At 42.5% G+C, this 14,890-nt stretch overlaps 1 non-coding gene across 1 annotated transcript; it reads left to right on the forward strand.

The window, feature by feature from the left end:
- Positions 1-292: 292 nt before the first annotated feature.
- trnal-uaa (transfer RNA leucine (anticodon UAA)) lies at positions 293-375 on the forward strand. Its single transcript has one exon. It is a non-coding gene; the product is annotated as a tRNA-Leu (tRNA).
- The last annotated feature ends 14,515 nt before the right edge of the window (positions 376-14,890 follow it).

Consider the following 14,890-nt stretch of genomic DNA (forward strand, 5'->3'; position numbering starts at 1 on the left):
AGACTTGAACGCATCATCTTGGCAGACACTCAAATGCGATACTTAGGGAATTTTGCATTGTTGAAGCTGTTGACCATCGGATGAAAAGTTAAATTGAAGCTTCATCTGCACCCTCGGGTGGATGTGAAAGGTCCCAGAGCCTTACTGGAATAAGAATAGGAGAGTTGCGCCCGTGTCAATATGACGAAAAATGTTCGAAAATGCTCCCTGAAAACCTCTGTGTTTGTGTGTGTCTATGGGGGTGGAGTTGAAGCCCAGATTCTCACAGAGACAGAATCCAATCGCTGACCCGACCAGGATGGCCGAGTGGTTAAGGCGTCGGGCTTAAGATCCAATGGGTTTCTACCCGCGAGGGTTCGAACCCCACTCGTGGTATTTGCTTAATTAAACAGAGATTATTTCCCATGTTGCTTAGTGATACCCGATTTTCATCTCTTGCATTTGCATGTTTCGGTGACACTCTGAGCAGATAATGCAATGTATCTGTGCCTCTTTCTCTCGCTTTCGAGAGCTGTGCATGTGTTTGCATCTTTGTCTCTTTCAGTCTGCCTCACTGTATCCGGTTCTGTTCCAAAGGGACCAACTCCCTCTTTCCCATCATGTCTTTACCTGTCTGTGTTGGTCCCTGTCTCTAACCTGATGAGTTCGTTTCGATGTATGTGTCTGTCTCCCTCTTTTTCTTGTCATTCCATCACTATTTGCCTCACTCTCTTGATGGAGCACGCAAACACATATCTGTGTATGTAAGTATTTGAGTCTTTGTCTCACTCAGTCTGACCCTCCCTCTCAGTCTAAAACTTTCTGCCTCTCTCTGTCTCTATCTCGCTGTCTGTCTCTCCCTGTTTCCCTGTTTGTCTCTGTCTCGCAATGTGTCTGTCTCTTTCTCACGGTGTCCAGTTCTGTTCGAATGGGATTCTCTCAATCTCTCTGTCTGACTGTCTCTCTCTTTCCCATCATCTCTGTCTGTCTATGCCTCTGCCTGTCTGTCTCTCTTTGCCTGTCGCTGGTAGTTCCTGTCTCTAACCTGCTGAGTATTTCCTTCATTGTCTGTTTATATCTTTGTCTCTCTCTCTATCTGTCGCTCTCTCTCTATCTGTCTCTCTCCTTGTCACTGTCATTAACACTGACTTTGTCTCACTCTTTCCCTCTCTCTCTTTGTAGAGCACACACACATATCTCTGTATATGTATGTGTTTGAGTGTTTTTCTCACTGCGTCTGCCTCTCCTTCTGAGTCTCGCACTTTCTGTCTCTCGTTGTCTCTATCTCGTTGTATGTCTCTCCCTGTTTGTCGGTTTGTCTCTGTCTCTCAATGTGTCTCTCTACTTCTCATGGAGTCCAGTTCTCTTCACAGCTCGATTCCTGCTCTGACCAAACCCACATTCGTTGGTATAGTGCTTAGTATCCCGGCCTGTTATGTAGAAGACAGTGTTTCAATTCCCCAACGGGCAGGAAGCTTTTTCAAAATGCAGGATTTTACTTCTGTTTCTTGGTATAGATTCATATTAAAAAGTTCCAGTGCAATACAGAACAGTAAAAATACAGGAAGAGGAGATTTTTTCAGAATTCTGTGTCATCTGCTGCAGATGGTGGATGACTGAGTTTTATCTGAGTAACATTTAAAGAAATACCGAGTCAGTAGTCGTGGCCGAGAGGTTACAGCGATAAACCACAAAATCCATCGTATTTTCCCCCTGCACGTCGAATCCTGCCGACTACGATTCTCAGCATTTTTCATTCCATTTCACAATTTAACCAGGTCTCTGCAAATCTCATCCTGAGATAGATGGAATAACGTCACACACCTTTCAAAACTATCATTTTTATTAAACTGCAATATTCACGATACATACGTAAAGAAAAACGCAAAAATCAGCAAAAGTTGCGACAGTGATTCAGCCTGTCTATCGATCTATATGTCTAAGACATCTGTGCATGTCCGTTGGTGCGAGTATATTTTTGCTTATGTGTGTGTGTGTCTGTGTCTGTCTATCTGTATATATATATATATCTGTGTATGTGCAACTGTCTGTATAAATCATCACCATGAATTTGGTATGTCATGGAACTTTTTAAAAAGTCTTGAGGAAAATAATACGGTTGTGAACTTTGGTATCGGCTTTGGTTCAGTGGCGGTATTCTCGACTGAATTAGGAGTTTGTGTGTTTAAGTCCCACTCCTGAGACTTGAGCAGATAATATTGGCAGACACTCAAGTGCAGTAGTTGGAGAATTTTGCAATGTTGAAGCTGTTGACTTTCGCAAGAAATGTTAAATTAAAGCTCCGTCTGCACCCTCGGGTGGATGTGAACGTTCCCACAGCATTACTCGAAAAAGAATAGGAGAGTTGCCACCGTGTCAATATTGCTAAAAATTTTCGTAAATGCTCATTGAAACCCGATGTGCATGTGTGTGTCTGTGTGGTGGAGTTGAAGCCCAGATTCTCACAGAGACAGCATCGAAACACTGGAAGGACCAGGATGGCCGAGTGGTTAAGGCGTTGGCCTTAAAATTCAATGAGATTTTCCCACGAGAGTTCGTACCCCACTCATCGAATCTCTTTAATTTATCATTGATTTCCTCCCATGCTGAGCAGTGATACCCGACTTTCATCTGTTGAATCAGCAATTTTCTGTGACTCTGTGACTCTCTGAGCTGATCATGAAATGAAATTGTGAAATGTATCTGTATATCTCAGTCTCTGCTTTTCTGTCTTTAGACGTCTGTGTGCTTGAGTCTGAGTCTGCCTCTCTCTGACTCACTCTGTTTGTGCCTGTTTCTCTGTTTGAATCTGTCTCTTTCGCACGGTGCCCACGTCTGTTCCAATGAGATTCTCTCAGACTCTTTGTCTGACTGTCTCTCTCTTTCCCATCATCTCTGCCCATGTCTTTGCCTGTTTCACTTTGTCCCTGTCTCTAACCTAATGATTATTTTCATCATTTTCTGTTTTAGAAACATAGAAACATAGAAAATAGCTGCAGGAGTAGGACATTAGGCCCTTCGAGCCTGCGCCTCCACTCAATATGTTCATGGCTGATCATTCCTTCAGTTCCCAATTCCTGATTTCTCTCCATACCCCTTCACCCCCTTATCCGTAAGGGCCATATCTAACTCCCTCTTGAATATATCCAATGAACTGGCATCAACAACTCTCTGCGGAAGGGAATTCCACAGGTCAACAACTCTCTGAGTGAAGGAGTTTCTCCTCATCTCAGTGCTAAATGGCCTACCCCTTATCCTAAGACTATGTCCCCTGGTTCTGGACTTCCTCAACATCGAGAACATTCTTCCCGCATCTAACCTGTGCATTCCCGTCAGAATGTTATATATTTCTATGAGATCCCCTCTCATCATTCTAAACGTCAGTGAATAAAGGCCCAGTTGATCCAATCTCTCCTCTTATGACAGTCCTGCCATCCCTGGAATCAGTCTGTTGACAATATCGGACCGAGTCAGCATGGAATTATGAAAGGGAACTCATGCTTGATGAATCTTCTGGATTTCTTTGTGGATGTGACGAGTAGAGTGGACAAGGGAGAACCAGTGGATGTGGTGTATTTGGACTTTCAATAGGCTTTTGACAAGGTCCCGCACAAGAGATTGGTGCACAAAGTCCAAGCGCATGGTATTGGGATTAATGCACTGACATGAATAGAGAACTGTTTGGCAACTGGTTTGCTGCACTCCCTCAATAGCAAGAACGTCCTTCGTCAGACTAGGAGACCAAAACTGAACACAATATACCAAGTCTGGCCGCCTCACTCAGGCCTTGTACAACTGCAGTAAGGTCTCCCTGCTCCTATATTCAAATCCCCTAGCTACGAAGGCCAACATACCATTTGCCTTCTTTACCGCCTGCTGTACCTGCGTGCCCACTGTATTTGACTGATAAACCATGACACCCAGGTCTCGTTGCACCTCCCCTTTTTCTAGTCTGCCGCCATTCAGATAATATTCTGCCATCGTGTTTTTGTCCCAAAAATGGATAACCTCACATTTATCCACATTATACTGCATCTGCCATATATTTGCCCACTCACCTAATCTGTCCAAGTCACCCTGCAGCCTCTTAGCATCCTCCTCATAGCTCGCACCGCCACCCAGTTTAGTGTCATCCGCAAACTTGGAGATATTACACACTATTCCTTCAACCAAATCGTTAATGTATATTGTAAAGAGCTGGGGTCCCAGCACTCAACCCTGCGGCACCCCACTAGTAACTGCCTGCTAATTCTGAAAAGGACCTGTTTATCCCGATTCTCTGCTTCCTGTCTGCCAACCAGTTCTCTATCCACGTCAGTACATTAATCCCAATACCATGTGCTTGGATTTTGTGCACCAATCTCTTGTGCGGGACCTTGTCAAAAGCCTATTGAAAGTCCAAATACACCAAATCTACTGGTTCTCTCTTGTCCACTCTACTCGTTACATCCTCAAAAAATTCCAGAAGATTTGTCTAGCATGATTTCTCTTTCATAAATATATGCTGACTCGGTCCGATCCTGTCACTGCTTTCCAAATGGGCTGCTATTTCATCCTTAATGATTGATTCCAACATTTTCCCCACTACTGATGTCAGGCTAACCGGTCTAGAATTACCCGCTTTCTCTCTCCCTCATTTTTTTTAAAGTGGCATCACATTAGCTAGCCTCCAGTCCATAGGAACTGATCCAGAGTCGATAGATTGTTGGAAAATGATCACCAATGCATCCACTATTTCTAGGGCCACTTCCTTAAGTAATCTGGAATGCAGACTATCAGGACCCAGGGATTTATCGGCCTTTATTCCCATCAATTTCCCTAACACAATTTCCCGCAAATAAGGATATCTTTCAGTTCCTCATTCTCACTAGACTCTCAGTCCCCTTGTACACGTGGAAGGTTTTTTGTATCTTCCTTTGTAAAGACAGAATCGAATTATTGTCTCTATCTCTCTCTATATCTGTCTGTCTCTCTATCTGTCTCCCTCTTTGTCTCTCTCTTTGTCCCTGTCTTTGTCTCTGTCATTCCATTACTATTTGCTTCCCTCTCTTTATGGAGCACACAAACACATCTCTGTGTATGTATGAGTTTGAGTCTTTCTGCCATTCAGTCTGAACCTCCCTCTCAGTCTCAAAGTTTCTGTCTCTCTTTGTCTCTATCTCGCTGTCTGTCTCTCCCTGTTTCCCTGTTTCTCAACGTGTCTGTCTCTTTCTCACGATGTCCAGTTCTGTTCCAATGGGATTCTCTCAGTCTCTCTGTCTGACTGTCTCTCTCATTCCCATCATGTCTGTCTGTCCATGTCTCTATCTGTCTCTCTCTTTGCCTGTCTCTGATAGTTCCTGTTTCTAACCTGCTGAGTATTTGCATCATTTCCTGTTTATATCTCTGTCTATCTCTCTATTTGTCGCTTACTCTTTCTGTCTTTCTCTTTGTCACTGTCTTTCTCTCAATCTTTCTCTCTATCTCTTTATAGAGCACACACACACACATCTCTGTGTATGTGTGCGTTTGAGTCTTTTTCTCACTCAATCTGCCTCTCCTTCTCAGTCTCATACTTCCTGTCTCACGTTGTCTCTATCTCACTGTCTGTCTCTCCCTGTTTGTCAGTTTGTCTCTGTCTCTCAATGTGCCTGTCGACTTCTCATGGTGTCCACTTCTGTTCACAGCTCGATTCCTGCTCTGACAAGACAAATACCCATCCGTTCCTCGTTAGTGTAGTAGTTAGTATCCCTCCCTGTCATGCGCGAGGTCGGCGTTCAATTCCCCGACGAGGATGGAGCTTTTTCAAAATGTTGAATATTTCTTCTATTTGTCCTGGAACTTTATAAAATGACATGGAGAAAGTAATACGGATGTGAACTTTGGTATCGGCTTTGGTTCAGTGGCAGAATTCTCGACTGAATCAGGAGGTTGTGTGTGCAAGTCCTACTCCTGAGACTTGAGCATATAATCTTGGCTGACACTCAAATGCAGTACTTGGGGAATTTTGCATTGTTGGAGCTGTTGACTTTCGGATGAAATGTTAAATTTAAGCTCCGTCTGCACCCTCGGGTGGATGTGAAATTTCCTAGAGCATTACGTGGATTGAGAACTGGTTGTCAGACAGGAAGCAAAGAGTAGGAGTAAATGGGTACTTTTCGGAATGGCAGGCAGTGACTAGTGGGGTACCGCAGGGTTCTGTGCTGGGGCCCCAGCTGTTTACATTATACATTAATGATTTAGACGAAGGGATTAAATGTAGTATCTCCAAATTTGCGGATGACACTAAGTTGGGTGGCAGTGTGAGCTGCGAGGAGGATGCTATGAGGCTACAGAGTGACTTGGATAGGTTAGGTGAGTGGGCAAATGCGTGGCAGATGAAGTATAATGTGGATAAATGTGAGGTTATCCACTTTGGTGGTAAAAACAGAGAGACAGACTATTATCTGAATGGTGACAGATTAGGAAAAGGGAAGGTGCAACGAGACCTGGGTGTCATGGTACATCAGTCATTGAAGGTTGGCATGCAGGTACAGCAGGCGGTTAAGAAAGCAAATGGCATGTTGGCCTTCATAGCGAGGGGATTTGAGTACAGGGGCAGGGAGGTGTTGCTACAGTTGTACAGGGCCTTGGTGAGGCCACACCTGGAGTATTGTGTACAGTTTTGGTCTCCTAACTTGAGGAAGGACATACTTGCTGTTGAGGGAGTGCAGCGAAGATTCACCAGACTGATTCCCGGGATGGTGGGACTGACCTATCAAGAAAGACTGAATCAACTGGGCTTGTATTCACTGGAGTTCAGAAGAGTGAGAGGGGACCTCATAGAAACGTTTAAAATTCTGACGGGTTTGGACAGGTTGGATGCAGGAAGAATGTTCCCAATGTTGGGGAAGTCCAGAACCAGGGGTCACAGTCTAAGGATAAGGGGTAAGCCATTTAGGACCGAGATAAGGAGAAACTTCTTCACCCAGAGAGTGGTGAACCTGTGGAATTCTCTACCACAGGAAGTAGTTGAGGCCAATTCACTAAATATATTCAAAAGGGAGTTAGATGAAGTCCTTAGTACTCGGGGGATCAAGGGGTATGGCGTGAAAGCAGGAAGTGGGTACTGAAGTTTCATGTTCAGCCATGAACTCGTTGAATGGCGGTGCAGGCTAGAAGGGCTGAATGGCCTGCTCCTGCACCTATTTTCTATGTTTCTATGTTTCTATGTCAATATTACGATAACTATTTGAAAATGCTCATTGAAAACCTATGTCTGTGAGAGTGGATCTGCAGCCCATATTCTCACAGAGATAAAATCCGAATATTGACAAAACACGGATGACCGAGTGGGCGTAAAATTCAATGGGTGTATAGCTGCGTAGGTTCGAACCCCATTCCTGGTAAATCTTTAAATTCAAACCGATTTCCTCCCATCCTGCTCAGTTGTACCCGAATGTATTCTGTTGAGTCTGTTCATGTTGATAAGTTATAACATTCTCAACTGACAAAGAAATGGGATTATGCAATGTTTCTGTGCCTCTCACTCACTGTCTTAAGAGAGCTCTTTATGTGTTTGTGTTTGAGTCTGACTCACTCTGTCTGAGAAATTACAAGCTGAATTTAGGGAGCTGGGAGCGAAATTAGCAAATAGGACCTCAAAGGTAGCAAGTTCAGGATAGCTAACACTGCCACCTGCTAGTCAGAGTAGGATTCGCAGGATAGCTCAGAGGAGTGTGTGGTGCAGAAGGGAGAGATTCAATTTCCTGGGACATTGGAACCGGTTCTGGGGGAGCTGGGACCAGTGCAAACCGGACGCTCTGCACCTGGGCAGAACCAATGTCCACGGGGGAGAGATTTCTCGTGTTGTTGGGGAGGGGTTAAACTAATATGGCAGTGGGATGGGAACCTATGCAGTGAGACAGAGGGAAGTAAAATGGGGGCTGAAAAGGAAAGGTGGAGGGCAGAGAAACCCAAGGCAAAAATCAAAAAGGGCCACATTGCAGCCACATTCTAAAGGGACAAGGTGTGTTAAGATGACAAGCCTGAAGGCACTGTGCCTCAATGCGAGGAATATTCGTAATAAGGTGGACAAATTAACTGCACAGGCAGCAATTAATGAATATGATGTAATTGGCATCACAGAGAAATGGCTCCAGGGTGACGAAGGCTGTGAACGCAAATTCCAGGGATATTCACCATTCAGGAAGGATAGACAGAAAGGAAAAGGAGGTGGGGTGGCATTGCTGGTTGAAGAGGAAATTAACGCAATAGTACGGAAGGACATTCGCGTGGATTCTGTGTGGGTGGAGCTGCGGAATATCAAAGGGAAGAAAACGCTAGTGGGAGTTGTGTATCACCAAACAATCGTAGTGAGTTTGGGGACAGCATCAAACAAGAAAGTAGGGATGTGTGCAATATAGGTACAGAAGTTATCATGGGCGACTTTAATCTACATATAGATTGGGCTAACCAAACTGGTAGCAATACGGTGGAGGAGGATTTGCTGGAGTGTATTCGGGATGGTTTACTCGACCAAAATGTCGAGGAACCATCTAGAGGGCTGGCCATCCTAGACTGGTTGATGTGTAATGAGAAAGGACTAATTAGCAATCTTGTTGTGCGAGGCCCCTTGGGGAAGAGTAACCATAATAAGGTAGAATTCTTTGTTAAGGTGGAGAGTGAAACAATTAATTCTGAGCCTGGGGTCCTGAACTTAAGGAAAGGTAACTTCGATGGTATGAGACATGAATTCGCTAGAATAGACTGGGAAATGATACTTAAAGGGTTGACGGCAGATAGGCAATGGAAACATTTAAAATCACATGGATGAACTTCAACAATTGGACATCCCTGTCTGGAGTAAAAAGTTAAACGGGAAAGGTGGCTCAACCGTGGCTAACAAGGGAAATTAAGAATAGCGTTAAATCCAAGGAATAGGCATATAAATTGGTCAGAAAAAGCAACAACCCGAGGACGGGGAGAAATTTAGAATTCAGCAGAGGAGGACAAAGGGTTTAATTCGGAGGGGGAAAATAGAGTATGAGACGAAGCTTGCTGGGAACATAAATACTTCTATAGATATGTGAAGAGAAAAAGATTAGTGAAGGCAAACGTAGGTCCCTTGCAGTCAGATTCAGGTGAATTTATAATGGGGAACAAAGAAATGGTAGACCAGTTGAACAAATACTTTGGCTCTGCATTCACGAAGGAAGACACGCATAACCTTCTGGAAATAGTACGTGACCGAGGGGCTAGTGAGAAGGAGGAACTGAAGGAAATCCTTATTTGTGGGAAATTATGTTAGGGAAATTGATGGGACTAAAGGCCGATAATTCCCCGGGGCCTGATGGTCTGCATCCCAGAATACTTAAGGAAGTGGTCCTAGAAATAGTGGATGCATTGGTGATCATTTTCTAATAGTCCATCGACTCTAGATAAGTTCGTATGGACTGGAGCGTAGCGAATGTAACACCACATTTTGAAAAAGGAGGGAGAGAGAAAACGTGTAATTACAGACCAGTTACCCTGACATCAGTGGTGGGGAAAATGTTGGAATCAATTATTAAAGATGAAATAGCAGCACATTTGGAAAGCACTAAGAGGATCGGTCCAAATCAGCATGGATTTATGAAAGGGAATTCAAGCTTGACAAATCTTTTAGAATTTTGTGAGGATGTAACTAGTAGAGCAGACAAGGGAAAACCAGTGGATGTGATGTAGTGGGACTTACAAAATACTTTTCACAAGGTCCTACACAAGAGGTTGGTGTGCAAAATTAAAGCACATGATATTGGAGGTAATGTATTGATGTGGATAGAGAACTGGTTGACAGAGTCGGGAATAACGGGTCCTTTTCACAATGGCAGATATTGACTAGTTGGGTGCCGCAGGGCTCAGTGCTGGGACCCCAGCAATTTACAATATACATCAATGACTTAGATGAAAGAATTGTGTATAATATCTCCAATTTTGCAGATGACATTATGCTGGATGGCGGTGTGATATGTGAAGAGGATGCTAAGAGGCTACAGGGTGACTTGGACAGGTTAGGTGAGTGGGCAATTGCTTGGCAGATGTAGTGTAATAACGATAAATATGAGGTTATGGCACTTTGGTGGCAAAAACACGAAGGCAGAATATTATCTGAATGGCGGCAGATTAGGAAAAGAGGAAGTGCAACGAGATCCGGGTGTCATGGTACATCAGTCATTGAAGGTTGGCATGCAGGTGCAGCAGACAGAAAGCAGGCAAATAGCATGTTGGCCCCATATCTTGGGGATTTGAATATAGCAGCAGGGTGGTCTTGCTGCAGCTGTACAGGGCCTTGGTGAGGCCTCACCTGCAATACTGTATTCAGTTTTGTTCTAATCTGTGGAAGGACGTTCTTGCTATTGAAGGAGTGCAGCGAAGGTTCACCAGACTGATTTCCGGGATGGCAGGACTGACATATGAGGAGAGATATGATCAACTGGGTCTGTATTTACTGGAGTTTAGAAGAATGAGAGGGGACCTCAGAAACATATAAAATTCTGATGGGACTGGGCAAGATAGATGCAGGAAGAATGTTCCCGATGTTGGGGAAGTCCAGAACCAGTGGTCACAGTCTAAGGACAAGGGATAAGCCATTTAGGACCGAGATGAGGAGAAATTTCTTCACTCAGAGAGTTGCTAACCTGTGGAATTCCCTTCCACAGAACGTTGTTGATGCTAGTTCATCAGATATATTCAAGAGGGAGTTGGATATGGCCCTTAAGGTAAAGGGATCAAGGGGTATGGAGCGAAAGCAGGAAAGGTGTACTGAGGTGAATAATCAGCCATGATCTTATTGAATGTTGATGCAGGCTCGAAGGGGCGAATGGTCTATTCCTGCAACCTCTTTCTCTGTTTCTCTGTTTCTATGTTTCAGGGTGCATGCATCTAATGGCCCAGTGTGCTGTGCCATTTCTTTCAACTGGGTACTATTTATTGAACCTGTAACTCGCCCGGTTTGTATCTGATCCATATTGTGTCTCAACTGACCAATCATCCATCTCCCATAGGCATGACATGTGTCTCTTTTCCTGTCCTCGGCATCGTCCTCTCAATTCCTGCTTATTTTGCTCGTTAATTGTTCGTGCATGGCCTTCCAATACGGATAAACCCTCTAGCATTTTCTGTGGATGTTTTAGATCCTAACTCTGAAGATTCTGGCCTGGTTCCTGATTAGTAACTCCGTTGTTCCCCTCAAACTATCTACACCTGCCTGGCTCGCCTGTATATCTGGTGCATCTACTCGAGATGTCCCTGTAAAGTTAATACGTCATTCGCTGTAAATCTCCTCTGTCTTCCTTCTTTGTGTCTCAGCTGCTTGTGTTACTCCCTTGCTCCTGATGTGTCACTAGCTATTCTCAGGATTGTGTCTAGCAATCGTATTTACAACGCTTTAGTCTTGTGGCTAATATTTTCTGGCAGGTATAGGGCTGATTAATTTATGCTCACAGGTAACATTTCATGCTGCACATTGTCAAGTAACAACATTACTTCTGTTCCAGGTTTAACTACCACGCAATTTCCCAAGGTTAATTCCCCTGGTTTACAATATTCAGGTAACATTTTTTACATAATTTTCTTATGGCTTCAAGACAAACGCTCCTGACACTTAGCTGCCACCCCCTAGAGGCTGCCTTACTTAGTTGTTGTAACCTCCGCTGTGGTTAAATGCTTCTGGGCCCTCTCTGGGCGGCCTTGTAGCTTGTCCTTGTAGAATCGGAAGGACGGTGATGATCACGTTTATATTCTGTTGATAAAACACATCCTGGATATTCCAGGTTTTAGTTAGAGTCTTACCATTTCAATTTCAACCGGATTTTGATTTCACTAGCCACTGTATTGGTTCTGTAATTGCTGTGGTTAGGCACACAATTACTACAATAGCGAAAGAACCCCAGTACCTTACATACCCCTCAGACTGGTTTTGGTCGGGCATAATCCTAATGTCCTCCTTCCTGTCATTGGACATGGTCCGAGTTCCTTGGGATATTTAGTTTCCCAGGTACTGTACCACAGCTTGTCCGATTTGTGCCTTTTTGGGATTTACTTTAAATCCTGCTTTCCGTTCTCTCAAATGTCTTTTTCATAACTAGAACAGAGTCTAGCACGTAAGCTTTGATAGCAGCTTTCCGTTATCTCAAATGTTCCAGTTTCAAAGCCTTTACGTCTCACTTTCTGTGGTTCTTCAACCACCGTATCTGAAGTCACAAGTTCAATTTATATTTTCCTCTGTTCTAAACTGCTAAAGCCAGCGGTTTTAACATTTAATTTTTTTCAAAATTCCTTTTACACTTTCGCAGATAGCTCCCCACTTGCCCAGGAGTTTGACTTGACCCCTGAAGGTATTTCTACATTGTTTCCAAACATTATAGTTTAATTTCTTTTTTTTAAGAAATCAGATTTAAATTTTTATTTTAAATGTATCTAATTTTGTTGTGTATTTTCTTAAACAGTGGTACTTCAAATCTTCACAACAAAATTAACTCTTCACTGCTCCCATCCTAATTTCTGCTCCCCTTTTGTAGTATTTGTATTTATTTTTGGATTATGAAATGTCAAATATGATAATACTGTTTTTTAATCGGACTTCTCATTCATGCGTATAGTGATTCACAGATCACAGAATGCAAAGTACTTGTTTTATAATTATGTGCCTAATTTCTGTTTTCGAAGCTGAACATCAAAAACTCTAATCTTTTGCGCTATAACTTCAATTTTGTGATACAGCATCTCATAAATTTCATCTTTTTAAGCTTCAGTTTCTGACGCAGTATGTTTACTTTTATTAAAAGTCCTCCAAACCCAAGATTTTCCAATACAACCAAAATCTTTATCAAGGAGAATCACCAGAAATATCTCAAAATCCCAATTCAAATATTGTACTGCCGAACTTTTATTTAAAAATCTTTTTACTGAGCTCGAACCTTTCGCATCAAGATTTTACACAAAGAAATATGGGGGCGTACTTCCCCAGCCCGCAGCCTTGAGACACCCACGCAGGATTCTTTTTTTAAGGCATTACAATTTCCCTTCTCCGTTCTTTATCTCATTCCTAGACTAAATGTATTGTCTTTCAAACAAATGTAATCAATGATTACATGTTTTCTTTTGACAAGTGAGCATGTTGAAATGTTTTTTTTAAAACCATCGGGACCACACATTTTATATCTTTAGCTCAACAAAACTATCCTTTGTGCATTTCCTGGATCCATAACATATCATCTGAATAAATCCACACCTGGGTTTCTAAATTAAAATGCAATTCAATTCTAGTGTCACACTTTCTTAAAACTTCCTTCATGCAGGACAACACTGCAAAGGGTTAAAACAAATTCACTCTGTCTGAAAAAGTGGGTGGGGCCATAACAACAGACAGCTCCACCACTTTCTGAAGCAGGCTTTCAGACATATGAAACATTCTTTAATTACCACCTCAAATATTTTGCAGTCAAAAATCACACAACACTTTCATTCAAAGACAGACCTTTCCAAAAGTCTCTCTTCATTCAACAAAGCTTATTGTTTGGCCGGCTCTATTTTTGGATCCATACTTCACTTAAGATAGTCACTAACAGTTTTTGTTATGGGCTTCCGAAAAATATCTACAAAGCGAGCCTTCTGGCCCCCAATCAATCCTTTATTTTCCTCAGGTCCTATTCATAACCCTGTTACAAATTTGGGGATACAAATTTGGGCCAAATTCCTCTGTCCATTCCCTTCTGTCATCTATATCTATTTTTATACTTACATCCTGTTGTCTTTTGTTACTTTCTCTGTCCATCTCACCTTCGGGTATCTTTCTATTCATCTTTCCGGTTGTTAAAATTATCTTTTTTCCTTCATCATATCCTGCCTTAACCATCTTCATGACCTTTTCAGATTTATCTCTCAGAAACTCTTCTGGTAGTTTATACATCAGCCCTCCGAGGGACTTGGCAGACTCCTTTGCCATTTCGTACATTGGGGCTTTTTCCCCAGTTCCTGTTTTACCATCTTTACTGAAGCAGAACTTTTTACACCAAGGCTTTTTACCCAGTGCTGTTTTTCCACCTTTAATTATGCGGAACTATTTACACTGAGGCTTTTTCCCCGATATCCCGTATACATACTTATTGTACCGACATTTACAGTATTTATTTACAGTGTCCTGACGCGCCACTCAACTGGATTTACTGGCTGCATGGACTCTACCTCAGATTCGTTGGATCTCTGGTTACTTTGGGAGGAGAATTTCTCAAGTTAATTCTCTACAACTCGTTATTCGGTTGGTTTGGCTTTTTGAGTCTAATCTGCCCGTCCAGTGCATCTTCCTGACTGCGCCACGTTGTTAGGGTTAACTTCAAACCACCACTCGGAGTCCGTTAGCCTTAAAGTAAATGCAGTTTTTATTAATAAAAGATACAAGCTGGCAGGGGAGCTATCCTTGAAGGAATGCTCAGAGAAACTGCCAGAAACATCTTATTTTATACAGTTTCAGATTATAGTCTTACTTAATTACGCAAGTTACAATTAATATGTGCTGATTGATTAATACATGATTATCTGGTAGGTTGCTTCCTCCAACCTGGCCTCTATATGTTTAATTAGTAATTCAGGATACATGTTGTTATGATTCTTTTTATTTAACTTGTATCTTGTTACAGAATTCAAATTCTATGTTATCTGTGTCTGTGCCCAGCTCCCAAGGCCTTTGGTCTATGAATTGAAACATCTGCCCCTCTGTGGAAGGCATCCCACACATGCTTCCCACAGTCTGAAAAACAGGCTGTGGGATCTATTTTAAATATCTGTTAACTCCATTTTAAAACATCCCAATTATTATTATTAATTTTAATTAAGATTTGTGATCTGCACTTTCAGTCTATTATGGGGTATCTTATCGAAGGCTTTTGGAAATCTAGATAAATGACATCTACTA

Source organism: Pristiophorus japonicus, chromosome 23, assembly GCF_044704955.1.
Source record: "Pristiophorus japonicus isolate sPriJap1 chromosome 23, sPriJap1.hap1, whole genome shotgun sequence".
NCBI lineage: Eukaryota > Metazoa > Chordata > Chondrichthyes > Pristiophoridae > Pristiophorus > Pristiophorus japonicus.